Consider the following 14,672-nt stretch of genomic DNA (forward strand, 5'->3'; position numbering starts at 1 on the left):
GTTCCATGTTGCTTTGCAAAAAAAAGTAACTCTTTTACATTACAGCATTTACTATTTATACGTATTGTTAAATATACACAGGATGTGTGGTGCGAATACAATAATATTGTATACAACAGCACAATATCTAGGCTATCTTCAATTTATAGATACCATTAGTTCTAAAATGCCATATCATCAGTCACTTGAAGCAGGCTGTACACTTCACCAAACCAATGGTAGTAACAGTGAAGTATAGGTTGTGGAGATAAAGAGATGGCTCAGACACTAAGAGCACTTGATACAGAGGACCCAAGTTCAGTTCCCAGCACATCCCTGGCCATTCACTAACATCTGTAACTTCAGGTTCAGGGCATCAGATACCATTTCCTGGCCTCTGCCAGGCACCAGCTATGCGTGTGGTACACGTACATATCTGCAGGCAAACATTCACAAAATAAAAATAGGCAAATCTGAAAATAGAATAAAGCAAAATCTCAACGGCCTCAGTGCAAGGTGGCTCAGGTAACATTGTCATGTCACCCACGTCCTGAAAAAAATTCAGTCTCAATTACAATTTTAGACCAGGAGCATTTTCCTTGCCATGTAGGGCTTGTCTGTGGGGACATTAGGAGTATAGGAGGGACGACAGTGGAAGAAGAGTCACAGACACAAATAATTCTCATCACCAAAACGCCGTTAATACCCTAAAGCTTCTGAGGGAAATGCGTTTCTCCAGGTAAGTCCTATACGAGAAGTTCCAGACTGAGAATCGAAGGGAAGCTTTCGCCAAGTGCTATGGGAGCTTCCGTTGTTAGTGTATTATAGCTACGTGTGTGTATCATGGTCATGCATTTGCTTGTAGAGATTGCTGTTGTGTTGGTGAGACTTCATGAACAAAGTGACCACCAGCTGGCTGCAAGAAGCACCACTGACTTAACGCGAATTTATCACCAGTAAAGGACAAAGGGATGAAGGGGCAACTTCACAGCATCTGAATGGCCAGTTCTTTTCTAGTGCCCCGGTCAGGCATCACTCAGCTATTGCTTGCTGGGTCTCAGTGAATTCTCATTTCTGCACTGATCTTCATTCTTCCCATAGAACACATAGATAAAAATCATTGCCATACATCATCACAAGGAAAAAAATCCCCACAATAGCATCCAGGGATGCTGATTAAACATCAGATATAATTTACTCCCATAAGAGTCCTCAGCGAAGGAGGAATAGAACCGAATTTTCTCAGTCGGATAATGAGCTGTCAATTTTTCACACATGACCCTGAGCTCGCACAAAGTCAGGAAAGGTGCCTGTTCCCATCGCTCAACTGAACACACTTCATGATTAGTGGTGTTTTGGATAGGAGCAAAGTTTCTCTGAGAGACAATGGTGACCTACAAGGAAATCTTACTGGTAACTGTGTATTTCACAGTGTAGAACTAGACATTTCCCTCTTACAATAAAGAAGGAAACAATACTATCTACTTGACATCGTTATTCTGTGAGTATAGTAGACCCTACCTATGTAGTATTTACATGTATAGTATATGGTATGTGCAAGGACAGGTGCTGGTGTTGTTCACTGGAGTTATGGGAGGTCATCAGGTGTTCAGTTCTAGCCACTGTGCTATTTGAGTCAGTGTATTTCACTGAACCTGGAGCTAGGCTGGCAGTCAGTTAGCCTTTAATCCAGGCACTTAGGAGGCAGAAGTATGCAGAGCTTGTGATTTCCAGCCTAGAATGGTCTACATAGCAGGTTCCAGGCCAGCTAGGGTTACATAGTATGGTTCTGCAAAAATGCAAATAAAAAATTCAAAACAAAAAAAAATGCAAAAATGAGAAAATAAAATCAAGCTTGGCACTTGAAGTTATTTGATATTACACACCTAGTAAAGGGCTTGTCTCCATAATATATTAAGGACTTAAAAAACTCAGTGACAACAAAGTATGTTGCTAGGTTTACATGGGCCGAGTGTTTCACCAGATACTTTAATAAAGAAAATACGAGAGATTGGGTTTTGCTGCCTGATATCACCAAGTTTGCAATTATGAGGCCCATCGCTGCAGCTGACATGTCCTATGCCACCTCTGACCTCGTGGGTGCTCTTGGGTGCAACTCCTCCCCCAGTGCCAAAACATAAAGAAAATCCTAGACAGCACGCGAGCCAAAGTGGATGATGACCAGCCATAGAGCTATCAGTGAACTAAAGGGGAAAATCATGTATGTTGTCTTCTGGCAGGATATTGGCAAGCTCTCCAGTGTGCCTGCTGTTGGGGCTGGGGCTGTGTCTGCTGCCCTCACCCTGTCGATCTTGCTGCTGCTTTTGCCCCTGCTGCAGCAGAGGGAAACGAGGGTGAGAAAAAGCTGTCAGAAGAGTCAGCTGATGACACGGGATTTGGCTTGTTCGATATACATTCCTTCGCTCCTGCAAATATATGTATATGCAAATATATATATGACATATATAAAGATATTGGAATAAAGGTATAATAGGTAGATAATGCTGTCCCCAGAATCATAGACTTTTAAATCCCAGTGTAAGGTGTGGGATACTTTTTTTAATGAGTTGTTGGGAGTAGAAGTCCCAGAGTCCCACTCCAAGAATACGGGATATTGATAGTGCTCTTGGTTGCTCACTAAATTAGATGGTAAGAATGAAGGCATCTCATACCAGCCTCATAGAACACAGAGAAATCAAGTTATAATTGAGCTGGAAGCTCCCTCTCTATTGAGTAACATTCATAGCACTGGGAGATAATTCTAGGGGAGTGTTCTTATTCATTTGTGTTAACTTGAGTCAAGGCTTGGGTTATCTGGGAAGAGAAACATCAACTGAGAAATTGCTTTCATGGGCTTGGCAAGTATGTATGGGCGTTTTGTTGAATAGTGATTGATATGAAAGGACCTAGCCCATTGTGCCGGTAAGCAGGAGGTCCTGGAGGTGTGTATGAAAGCAGTGTGCACAAGTCACGTGGTGCAAGGCAGTAATAATAAAACACTTCTCCATAGCCTCTGCATCAGCTCCTGCCTCCAGGTTCCTGCCCTTCTTGAGTTCCTGTCTTAACATCATCTGCTGATGACAGACTATGATGAGATTATGATTATGAACTTATAAAGCAAGTAAACCCTTCCCTTAAAAGTTGGTTTTGGTCGTGGTATTTTAATCACAGCAACAGAAAAATACACTTGAGAGAAAAAAAAAATCTTATCAATGATCTTATCAGCTGCTGACTACTACCTGGACAATATCAGTGTGTCAGGGAAGATACATCTAGTAGGTTAATAGTGGCAAAACCAACCACTTCGTGATGGGATTTGAGGCTTGCTCCACCGGAGAAAATAGACCTCTAATATTATAAACTCAGTCAAAAGCCTATGGCTGCAGAGATTATGGACCCAATAGGGGGATCATACCATGAATGTTTTGGTGAGTGGACATGCTGTAAAGCTTCCTCCTCCATATTCATTTCTATTCATAGATAAATGCTGCTCTCAATGTGAGAGAGAAGCTTGGTTTTTTCAGAGTGACTGCTAATGCGGAGACTCATATCTGGATGAAGTGATCATAATAAACGAGTTGTGAGGACCCATCTCTAAATGGGACATTTATATCAACCCCCGAGGCCCCAGGGGACATCATGATGGGGATGAGAGCAGCTGGCAAGAATATAAGAACCAGAAGTTGAGGAGGAGTGCTGTGAAATATCACCATCTAGATATGATATGGTTTCTGCAATCCTAAATACACAGCACCAATAGATGCACGCACAAGACTGGGCCACTCAACATTGCAACGTGAATAGAGGGGGTCCCATGAGGTCCCATATTTTCTTGAGGAGCAGTTGGCCATTAATGGCTGTTGCAGGAGAGACTGTCACTGGCTTCCATGATTTATCTGCTGGCAGCCATGGTGGGAAGAAGAAGTTAAGATGACAGGAAGGGGCGTGACAGAGATCAATGGTGGATATGTGTGACTACAGTCACAGTCCATCTTATATATAAATGAAATCATCAGAAAGATACACGGGTATTAAATATGCTTATAAAGAGATGTCTTGATACCATTAGCTAAAGAAGTACCTGGTGGAGCCACAGTGTGATTCTAAGAATGTGTCTGCAGTGACAAGGCCTCCCTGTTCAGTAACTGTGGGTGAGGTTTGGGAGCAAGTGCAATTCTTGCTCCCGGCAGGGTGGCAGACTGGCACCACTCTTTATCAAATGAAACACAGCAAGTGCAATACAATTTAACAGTTTCAGTCTTTAGCATCTGAGTAAAAGAAATTAAAATGGACATCCATAGAAAGTTTTGTCCACATGTGTGCAATGAAATTTTAGTTGTCAAGGGTGAACCCTGGAAATAACTCATGTACACATCAACAGGTCAGGGACTAAACAAACTGAAGAGTTAAATAGTTTAAGCACTCCAAATCACCAGTTGCATGTGGAATATTAATATCAAAATGATTGCTCTAAGTGAAGGAAGCCAGGCAATAGCAGTATATTCTGCATGATCCCATTCAACCACTCATTCCTGGCAGGACAGATGAGGCCCTGGGAAACATTTAGGTTTGGTCAACATTTGTTGCTAACAGGCTGCTAGGGGCTCATCAGCTTCTGCATGAGGTTCCCAGTCTTACTTTTCTCCCAGTAGATGGCCTCACCCTCTCCATCTGGGTCATTATGGCCGATAAAGTCTCCACCATGATGCTTTAATCTGTGACAACAAGAACCCTTATAAACAAACCCTTTCCTCCATTGCTCAGAGCATGAATGTTTTCTGCTATTCCTGAACTTTATCTGCAAACAGCTCAAAGGAAGCCTGCGTTAAGGCTTCACCATCGGCCACTATGTTGAAGAACACACCAGGGTTGATCTTGACTGACAGTAAGAGGTGACAGGGCACAGTGAAGTCTAAGAACCTAACATGCAATTTTACAAACAGAGTTTTGCTATGTAGTTCAGGCTGGCCTTAACTTGCACTTATCCTGCCTCAACCTCCCAAATGTCAGGATTACCATATGTGTGCCACGCAATCTGGCCATCTCGGGATGGGGTGAGGGGTCCTTCTGCAATCTCAGCCCTCATGTTTAATAATTATCACAAACCAGGCCTCTCTAGTTAAGCTTGAATGATAGCAAGATCTCCTAAGATATTCAAGTATAGTCGGCTGGGTTAAAGGTATCTTTCATTCACTCTGCCAGGAATACACTATGCCAGAAACATAGGTGAACATACTTGTATCTTTTCCAAGCAGCAGAACTTACTTAATGGTTAGGTAACTATATTCTTTGGTTTGGAAGGCAGCAATTATTCCAAGTAGTTCTAGTTCCCTGGATGATTTCCCAAGGACAATAGAAATTCTGTTTATTCCAGCCACGTGTGTATATGTGTGTGTATGTGTGTGTGTGTGTGTGTTACATGCACTTGTGCGTGCATGTGCACATGAATATGTATGTGCACACATATAAAGGAGGACATCAATTTTGGATGTCTTCTTCCATCTTTTCAGTCCTATTTTTTTTAATGGTGTTTCTCACTGAACCAGGGACTTACCTGGGATCATCCTGCTTCTGACCTGTTGCGGGAAATATTAAAAAGAACGGCAAGTTCCTGTGCTACACCCAGCTACTATCAGCCCTGGTGGTCTCGCCGGCCAGTTCTTATCTCATGGGGAGACTCTGACTCAGAGCTCCAAAAATCTCTCTACCCAGCTTGCTAAGTTCCCATTGGTGGATGCTACCATGCCAGCCTTGTGATTCAAAACCCCCATGGCCTTTGTGGTACACATCTGGCAAACCCACCCTTTGTCACCATGCCTTTCTCTCTTGAACCCAGTCAAACTGCTGTGTGAAGGAAACACCACAAAAATTAGTTCAAAAACAGTGGTAACCAGGCACAATAACTGGAATCCTAATCTTGTAAGCCATATTAATCTAAATCCTCCAGGATTCACCATATAAGCTGGGAGACACCTGTAGCTACATCTTGCCTTCTTGCTGTCCCCGTCCAAAAAACCCCTCCTGAGAAAGCAGAATTAATATCAAAATACAGGCATCACCAGGACCATCCACAACACTAGCCTCTCAATTTTGGAGTTATAGATACATGTATCCATGCCTATTTTTGTGTATGGTACTGGGTAGTTTATTCCAACATTAATTACTAATATCACTCTCAGATTACATATTGGACACGAAATACACCTACAAAGGGTTAAAGAGGCTTTCATAAAGTTCAAGGAGTTTCAACAAGACTTCATTTAGAGGCAGAAGCAAGAAATTGGAGGTCTGCTAAAGATGCTAAAGACTCTGGTCTCAGAGTCTCCGGTTTAAGCTGAACTATAGACGTGAGGAAGGGGACCATAGAGCTGAGGAACAGAGCTGGGTTCACATAAACGCGTGAGCAGATGGACAGGCAATCATTTCAGTAGGTTATGTCTACAATGGGGACAGACTCCCACTCAAGTCTGCTGGGTTGGGAGTTCGCTACTGGTTGGTTCTGTGATGCAGACACTAAATGTTCAGATGTCAGTTGGGTAAGGGACAACCACCTTCCCAGTGTTATATGTGCTCTTTCTTCTTCATGGAATCCAGGCAAGGGTTATACACCATTTTCTTAGTCTCGGGCTTGTTATGCCTGGAGTTATTTTAAGGCACTCATGAGCTCCTATGGATCACAGACTACTTTGATAAATTTATAGGTTGGCACCTCTTCCCTTTTGGGAAAAAGTTATTGCTATGTGGCTTCCAGATGGTACTAAGCAGTCTGGGTTGTTTGTGTGTTCACCAAGGTAGGGAGGATTCCTGTCTCTGTGTTTGCAGTAAGCTGGAGTCAAACACTGCCTGTCAAATAGAGTTCCTCAGGGCAAGTCACTATTCTACACAGTAAGACCATCTGACAGCAGGACACAGCCTAATTGCACGGTAGCATGGCATTCTCACTTCTGAGTCCTGACTCAGAGTCTTGTAAAGCTCCCATTTTCCCCTCTGGTCTGCCAAAGACAGGTCAGATTTCAACCGCTGCTTCTCATCCATGGTCAGAACTTTCCCCCCATTCTGTTTAGAAAAAGATTTCATAAGAGGAAAGGGTCCCCGTCATTTCTGTATTCAAGCCTCCACTAGCACAATAATAATAATAATAATAATAATAATAAATTGATAGCTGGTCCACATCACCTTAAAAATCTAGACCAAAAATTTCAGCATTTTACATTGTCTCTAAGGTGAGAAAACCCAAACATTATATTGCAACCACATCTCTGGGGGTGAGGTGGGGGTGTATCTGCATTATACCTGCTTTCTCTACCAATCAAAGGGCGATTATAGGAAAATTTCCAAACGCAGATTGGCTGTGGGAACTAGGACAAGCCACAAATTGCCAGGCTTCGTCTTCTGCAGCTGTCAACATAAGAGGATCTCAAAGGTCTCATTCAGATTTACAGTCACATATGTTCACAGGCCTTAGTGGGTTTACAATCTGGTAGGAGTAGGGGACTAACCATCCTGAAAAAAAAAAAGCAAGCATTACTAAGAAAAATATAATTAGGTGCTCAATTATGGGGTGCGGAATGGGAGTGCTGTAAGAGTCGGGTGGATGGGAGTCTGATGTTAGAAGAACATGCCAAAGCTGCTGGAGACCCTGGGTTGTTTGTTTGTTTGTTTTTGTTTTGTTTTCTTTTTCATTTAGTCTTAAACATGATATACTAGCACTGTTTCTCTGGATCCATTGGGGGCATTTGATAATTTTCAGGGCAATAACTGTGTCTTCTTAATTGTATATTTCCTCCCTTGAGTTCCTTGTCTACACCATTGGAATTAGCTCTAAACCCACTCTGTCTTATCCTGTTTACTGTAGGTTCCTGCAGGCTAGCACCACTGTGTTGGAAATCTGCTGAGCGCTGGACCTCTGTCTTGTTTCCCAACTCAATGCTTCTCAGCTTCAGTATAGGACTCTGATAGGGTCATTATGACATAGGGCTTACCAACTCTCTTCATACATTTCTACTCTGTGATGAGAACAAGTTTCAAAGGGAAAGAATAAATTTAATTAAAAATATGAGAGTCTGGAATGGGGCAGAAATGGGAGTTTGGTGGATGGTCTAAGAGAACATAAGTATTTCTATAACCAAAGCAATTTATAAGAGGAAGCAACATTATTTAATTGGGCTTATGGTTTCAGAGGGTAAGAGTCAATGGTGGTAGAGCGAAGTCATGGCACCAGGAAAGCAGTGAGTTCACATCTTTTGATCCATAAGTCACAGACAGGCAGTATACTGGGAATGTGGCCAGATTTTGGGAATCTCAAAGCATGCCCCAAGTTCCAAATTTTAGGAACTCTTCATCTTTCCTAAAAAGTTTATCTTTCCTAAACAGTTCTTAAACTTTAATCTTTCTTAATTCTGAACTCTTAATCTTTCCTAAACAGTTTGACACCAAATAGGAACCAAGTATTCAAATACATTAGCCTATGGGATCCACTCTCATTGAGCAGCATCCCTTAAAATTGTTCTTTAGATGATTCTTGATATGAAACATCATCAAAGGTAGAATGAACATGTAGCTCCGAGTGTATGAGTAAACACAGCCGAGAGCCCCCGAGCCCAGCCCATGTGGCTAACACTGCAGATGTGAGACCAAGCAAAGCTCCCCTTACAGCCTTTGAAGGATTTGAAGTGTGTGTTACTTGTTCGCGTGTTTGGAGGCAAGAACTGAAAGAACGGAGCCATGCTGTCCTCTCTCAAGATGGAAGGCTGTAAGGAGTGGGTTCAAAAGAAAGGACAGGAGGTCCGTTTTGGAGGTGATGATGCTAAGATGTTTGCCATGCATTCAAGCAGAGACACAGTAAGTATAATATAACCTACATCTAGTCATAAGAGAATCATGTCAGATTCAGTGGCAAAATTAGAGTCCTTTCCAATGTAAACAAGGCTTTGCTGTGAAAGGCGTAGTTTATTAACATCTATTTGCTTTCAATTGTCATAGAAACTATATCTTCATTTCATTGACTTGAAATTTTGCATACATAGCACCATGATTCCTCATTAGCAGACTCACTTATTTATTTTCAAAGTGTACATTTTGTTTGGTGACATAAATTACCTCGAAAATCATGGAAGCTTTTAACTTCAAGTGCCGAACAAAAATGAAATCTATGCAAACATGTCATCGGGTTGAATATGGTACGTTTTAATTTGTTTTGTTACACGGGGTATCAAATATACAGACATATTCCTGCCATCCAGTTAGACTTTAGCTTTAGATAATCCTAACTGTATTCTAGTCACTCAAAATACATTTATTGAATAAATGCTATGAACCTGGAAAATCCCAGAGAACAGACGGTTAAAAAACAATATCCCTTCTGCTGTTGCTAGAAGCCTGTCTCGAGGCTGTGTTGGGAGGTAGTAGAGGTTAAGGAGGAAGCTAATAGAATAAAATGGTCATCACAATATAACTATAAATACTATAAATAAAGAGTTGAGCAAATTGTTTGAGTGCATTGGGAGGAAGAACTCTCATAGCATGTAGAAATTATATGCCAGTATATATATATATTTTTCAGTCAACATTAACTTCATTAGCTGCCCACTTGGAACCAGCTTATTGATTTTACTTTGCTTATATGGTTAAAAAGTAAATAAATGAATATAGTGAGTTTCCTTCATTTTAAATTAATTTATTCTTTGACAATTTCATACATGCAGATAATAGCCTCTGTCCACACTCCCCGCTGTGCTCTGATTTTCTTTTTTTCAAGACTGTTGTCCTTATTTAAAATCCATCTATGGTTAAAGTCCATGAAGCCCTGGATTGGGACCAGGGAGTGTTCTTCTTTCATACTTTGTATGAAATGCGCTCTTCAATGATTTCATACCCGTAAGGTTTTTTGTTTGTTTGTTTGTCTGTCTGTCTGTCTGTCTCTCTGGTTGGTTGATTGGTTGGTTGGTTGATTGGTTGACTCGTTGTTTGACTGGTTGGTTATTTTGAGCCAGAGTCTCTGCATATCCCTGGCTGACTTGGAACTTTCTATATGCAAACCAGGATGGCTTCAAACTCGGAGAGATCCACCTGCCTCTGCCTCCTGAACTAGAATTAAACGTGTGTGCAACCACACCAGGCTCCCATCCTGCTTAGCTTTCGTATCTCTTTGCCTTCATCTTACTTTCATTTGTGCCACGTGGCCCACCGGGTTTCACCAAGGCCACTGGTGTGGGCATAGGTGGGAAGCTGTCTACTGGAGCCTGAGCTATGTCGCTGGAGCCATCGATTTCCTCAACTGCCATTAGCTCCCCTGAGTGGAGTGGACTCGCTTGAAATCCTTCCCTATTCATGATGTCATATTTAATAATCAGTCTTCTGTAGTCCCTATACAAGCAAATACATTTTCTATGAGTTCATGAGAACAAGAGCCATGCAATGCCCCAAGACAATATTCCACAGCCCTCTTCCCCACCCTAAAGCCCTTACATCCTTTCTGTCCCTTCTTCTGAGCTGTGGAGAGAGTGATGTGAGGTTCCATGTAAGGCTGAGTACTTGTCGGTCTTTGACTTGATAGGCACACGTTCTCAGTATCTCGACCAGCCACCCACCAGTCTCTATATTAACACTTATCTGTTATGATGACATGGCTCTTGGATCAAAGCTTAGGGCAACGCTGGTCTATACGTGTACACATAAATATCCAAGCGGCCTCTTGACAGCATGGCCATTTAGCAAAACAAAAGTAAATTCTTCTGTAGTACCTATGACCTCCCTGGTTATGGGCCTCTGGTCACTGTAGTCGCAGGCATGAATTCCCTCCTATGGGCTGAGCCTCATATCCAGTCATGTATGTCATTTGGTTAGTGTCATTAAAGTATTCCATGGGGACACCAGTAGACACCTCCTGCCTGATCGGTTGGAAAACGCCACTGCTGGTTTTTCTCTCGAAGCTGCCTTGACAGCAACGACAACCACTACCAAGGCCAGCCCGCAAGGAGGGAACACTCACGTTCAGCATGACATCTCTATATTCCTCAACCAAGATGGGTGGTGCCTTCAGCCTCAGGGCCTTAATATCCAGTTCTGATGGACAACCGGAGGAAGTGACTGCAGCCTGAATAGTTTAAAAGGCCTCTGGGAGCTTCTTAACCAACAACTCCCAAGGTAGTACTCTAGAGCTGACTCTGGGGTCGTCAACCCACGGCTAAGGGAATCAGCATTACCCAACAATACGTGGTATTCACATTCAGTTTTTAGAATTGTATTTCAATTCACCTATAAGTTGTGGCTTCCATGTGATTTCTTCAAACATTGATGTCTTAGTTAATCTTACTTCGTCTCCTCCTTTACCCCCTCCACTTGTTTCTGCATGCATGTGTTCTACTATCTCCTCCCTGCTGAAGACCTCTTCTCCTTCTCACCATGACCCCCCCACCCCTTTGCCTCCAGGTCTCTACAGACTTCCCAAGTTCTGCACATCTACAGATTTAAAGCTACATTTCACATCTTAGAGAGACCATACAGAGCTTGACTTTCTGGGAGTACATGACCTCACTCAGTGCCACGTTATAATTATCCATTCATGCAGCAATCAACGTGGAGATACAGCTCTCTCTGTAGTCAACATAGAGCCTTTTGGCTTTACGGTGGTATGGCTGGGTCATATAGCAGTTCTATTTCTAGTATAGTTTTTGTTTTGTTTTTAGAAGCTTGAGGCACCTCTAGAATTACACACACACATACATACACACATATGTAGATATAGCTATAGATATCACTAATCTGCATTTTTCTGATAGCTAAATCCATCCTTAGTTTTGTGTGCAGGCCACTGTCTTAGCATTCACCCTTTCTTTTTCTACCTGAGTCAAAAGGGGCTGACCCTTCTCGGAAATACCTCGAGAATGGGTGAATTAGACAAATATTCAACTTAAGAGTTTACCTCCCCGACAGCAGGAATTTAGCCTTGCAGTGGTGACCTGTAAAGCTTTCTGCTGACAAAATATGCTTGACAGGCAGAAGCCTTCTCGGAGCTACTGAAGTGCCTGCCTCTGTCGCTCCTGCAAAGTGACTGCACTGGAAAGGGTTCTTCCTCTCTTGCTAGCTTTCCTTAAAGTCTCGAACCACGTGCAATATTGCAAATATGCGAAAATGAACCTGGAGTCACCAAAGTGCAACACCTTTAATAAATCAGGGCCCGTTCCCTGTGTTTCACACGTGACAAACTGAAGGATGAGTCTCTGGGACCTGGTGGCAGGCAGCCTGCATTTAAACCTCGGCACACGGCTTGGTGGCAACTTACTTAATTCTCCTACGCCTGGGTTCCTTAGTCTCTGAGAAGGGTGCGTGCTAATAACAGTTTAGTGGATCCTTATAAGGATTGTTGGGGATTATCTAGGGGAAAGCCAGTGCTGTGCACAGAGAATGGTCAATAAATATTAGGAATTTTGCCTTCCCATTTTGATCTTTTTGTTTTATTATTTCTATTTTGAAGAGTCTACAGCACAATGTGATGCTGTGAACTAAGAAAGCTGTATAAGAAGACATCTAAGGTCCCATCAGCCCTGTTTTGTGATCCTAACTACATATTTAGTCAGTAAATCTATTAGCCTGCCATTTTAGGAAGTGTCCACTAGGTGGCAACATGTGGTCATATTTACTGTCTGCACTGACATGAGTTTGTAAGGATCACAAGCGACAGGGCAGCTTGGCATTCACCTCGTCTGACACTTGGGAATTTTGTTATCAGAGGCAAAAACCGACTGGCTGGCTACAGTAATTATTTGGGGGAAATACTCCAATTATGAGTTTCTGTATAAAAATAGCATGTTTGCTGTTCCCATGTTGGGCTAGTTTAGGACTCTTCATAGCTGCTGACAGCTGGAAACTAAGGACTTAGGACAAAGTATGTCTTTGTTCATTCGACAAATGTTCCAGGGCTTCCTGATAGGGGATGGCTGCAGGGCTGCAGGCTCTGGACTCGCAGTTGCTCGCAGTTGAACTCTTGGCATTGTGACTGTACCGGTGGAAAGCAGGCTAATGAAAAATTGAAATAAAAGATGAAAGTCTGCGCAGAGTACAGTGGAAGTTAAATTCACTTAATAAATGAGTTGTATCTGTAAAGCAAAAACTGAGCAATTAAAGCTCTGATTTGCTGTGACCACATGAAGGTCTTTCAAATAATCAGTAACCATTATGCTCCTAATACACTGGTATTCTTCAAACAAGCATAGAATCCTCAAAAGAAACCCCATGTGGTTGCCATAGAGCTGGGTCTCTGGATCCAGCATCTCATGTCCGTTCTACAGAAGGCACCGTGGGGATGAAGCACTAAACTTGGATGCAAGCAACTAGCAAGGGGACCCCCAGAAACCCTGTTTTCACTGCCCAAGTTAGTGATGTTGTGTGCTTGTAACCAATAAGATTTTTCTTCCAACTCTGCATTTTAATTTTGTAATATAGTTTATATCGTACAAACTAATAAAGTACTGCCCAAGCAGAGTAATTAATTATTTTTAATCGATTTTTATGAAAAGCCAAGTTGAGTGCCTTGAACGCACTGAAAGACAAACTTGGAAAATGTCTTGGCACTCCACCAAATGCTACGTGTTTTCCTCACGTTCCAAGACGAAAACATTGATCTCACAGCAGAGCCCAGGATGGTGATGATTAGATACTTGAAAGAACTGGAGGAGGAAGAGTTCAAGTTGGATAACAAATGTCAAGGTAGTTTGGGCTAAGTTCAGGATAAATTATCCAGTTAGTATCTTAAGATATTTTATAGAGAACTAGAAGAAGTTTCTAGGTTCTAAAAATGAGAAGAAATGATAAAAGTTTAAGGTTATAAAATGCTAATCACAGAGACTTGACACATGGTATAGTTGTGCAATATATATATATATATTGTACATCAAATTGTTATAATAACGCATGTCTGTTACAAGTGGACAATAGTCCTAAAATACATTTCATGTTATGCTCCACAGACCCAAAGAAGGTAAACAAGGAAGAAAGCCAAAGAGAGGAACCTTGAATCTCACTTAGAAGAGGGAATAAAATAGTCATAAGAGGCAGATGAAGGGATGGAACTGGCAGGGAAGGGGTACCGAGAGGGAAATTCATGATCAAATGTGCGGAAGGCTAGGAGAGATGGGTGGATAGCGGTGAAAATGAATGGAAATCGGCAATTGATGGGGACGAGGAGGTGGGGGCATCTCCAGGACTAGACAGAGACCTGGGATAAGGAGACGCCCAAGAGTCAATGAGGGTGACCTTAGCTGTGGCTTTCCTTTGACATTTTAATACCCAGAGCCAGTGTGCCTGCCCCTCCCTGTTGTTCAGGATTATCTAGTTTACCAGTCAGGTCTAGACTCAGACAAGCTTTCTAGGTGGCCTGAACCTGCTGTCTTTCTTGGTGTTCTGTTTAGGTTGTTCAGGTTGTGTTTGATAGGTACCTGTGTTTTGGATGGGCGGGCTTGAGCTAGAGGCCCAGCAGGAGAAAGAAGACTGAGAACAAGGATGCGCGGAAGGGTCCCCGGGGACAGTCAGATGCCACAGCAGTCACATCATTGAATCAGTGGAGTTAGAGGAAATGGCCTGTTCTGTTGAGGGAGCTGAGAATATACTGCATTTGAGGTTAGAGAGAGTGGTTGGGGAGCCGCATAGTGGTGAATGGCGAATGGCGAGTGGTGAGTGGCAAACGGCGAATGGTG

The 14,672-nt window shown here is 42.4% G+C and overlaps 1 pseudogene; it reads left to right on the forward strand.

The window, feature by feature from the left end:
- Positions 1–2,051: 2,051 nt before the first annotated feature.
- On the forward strand, positions 2,052–2,470 carry LOC110332982 (annotated as a pseudogene).
- Positions 2,471–14,672: the final 12,202 nt, after the last annotated feature.

Source organism: Mus pahari, chromosome 15, assembly GCF_900095145.1.
Source record: "Mus pahari chromosome 15, PAHARI_EIJ_v1.1, whole genome shotgun sequence".
Lineage (NCBI taxonomy): Eukaryota > Metazoa > Chordata > Mammalia > Rodentia > Muridae > Mus > Mus pahari.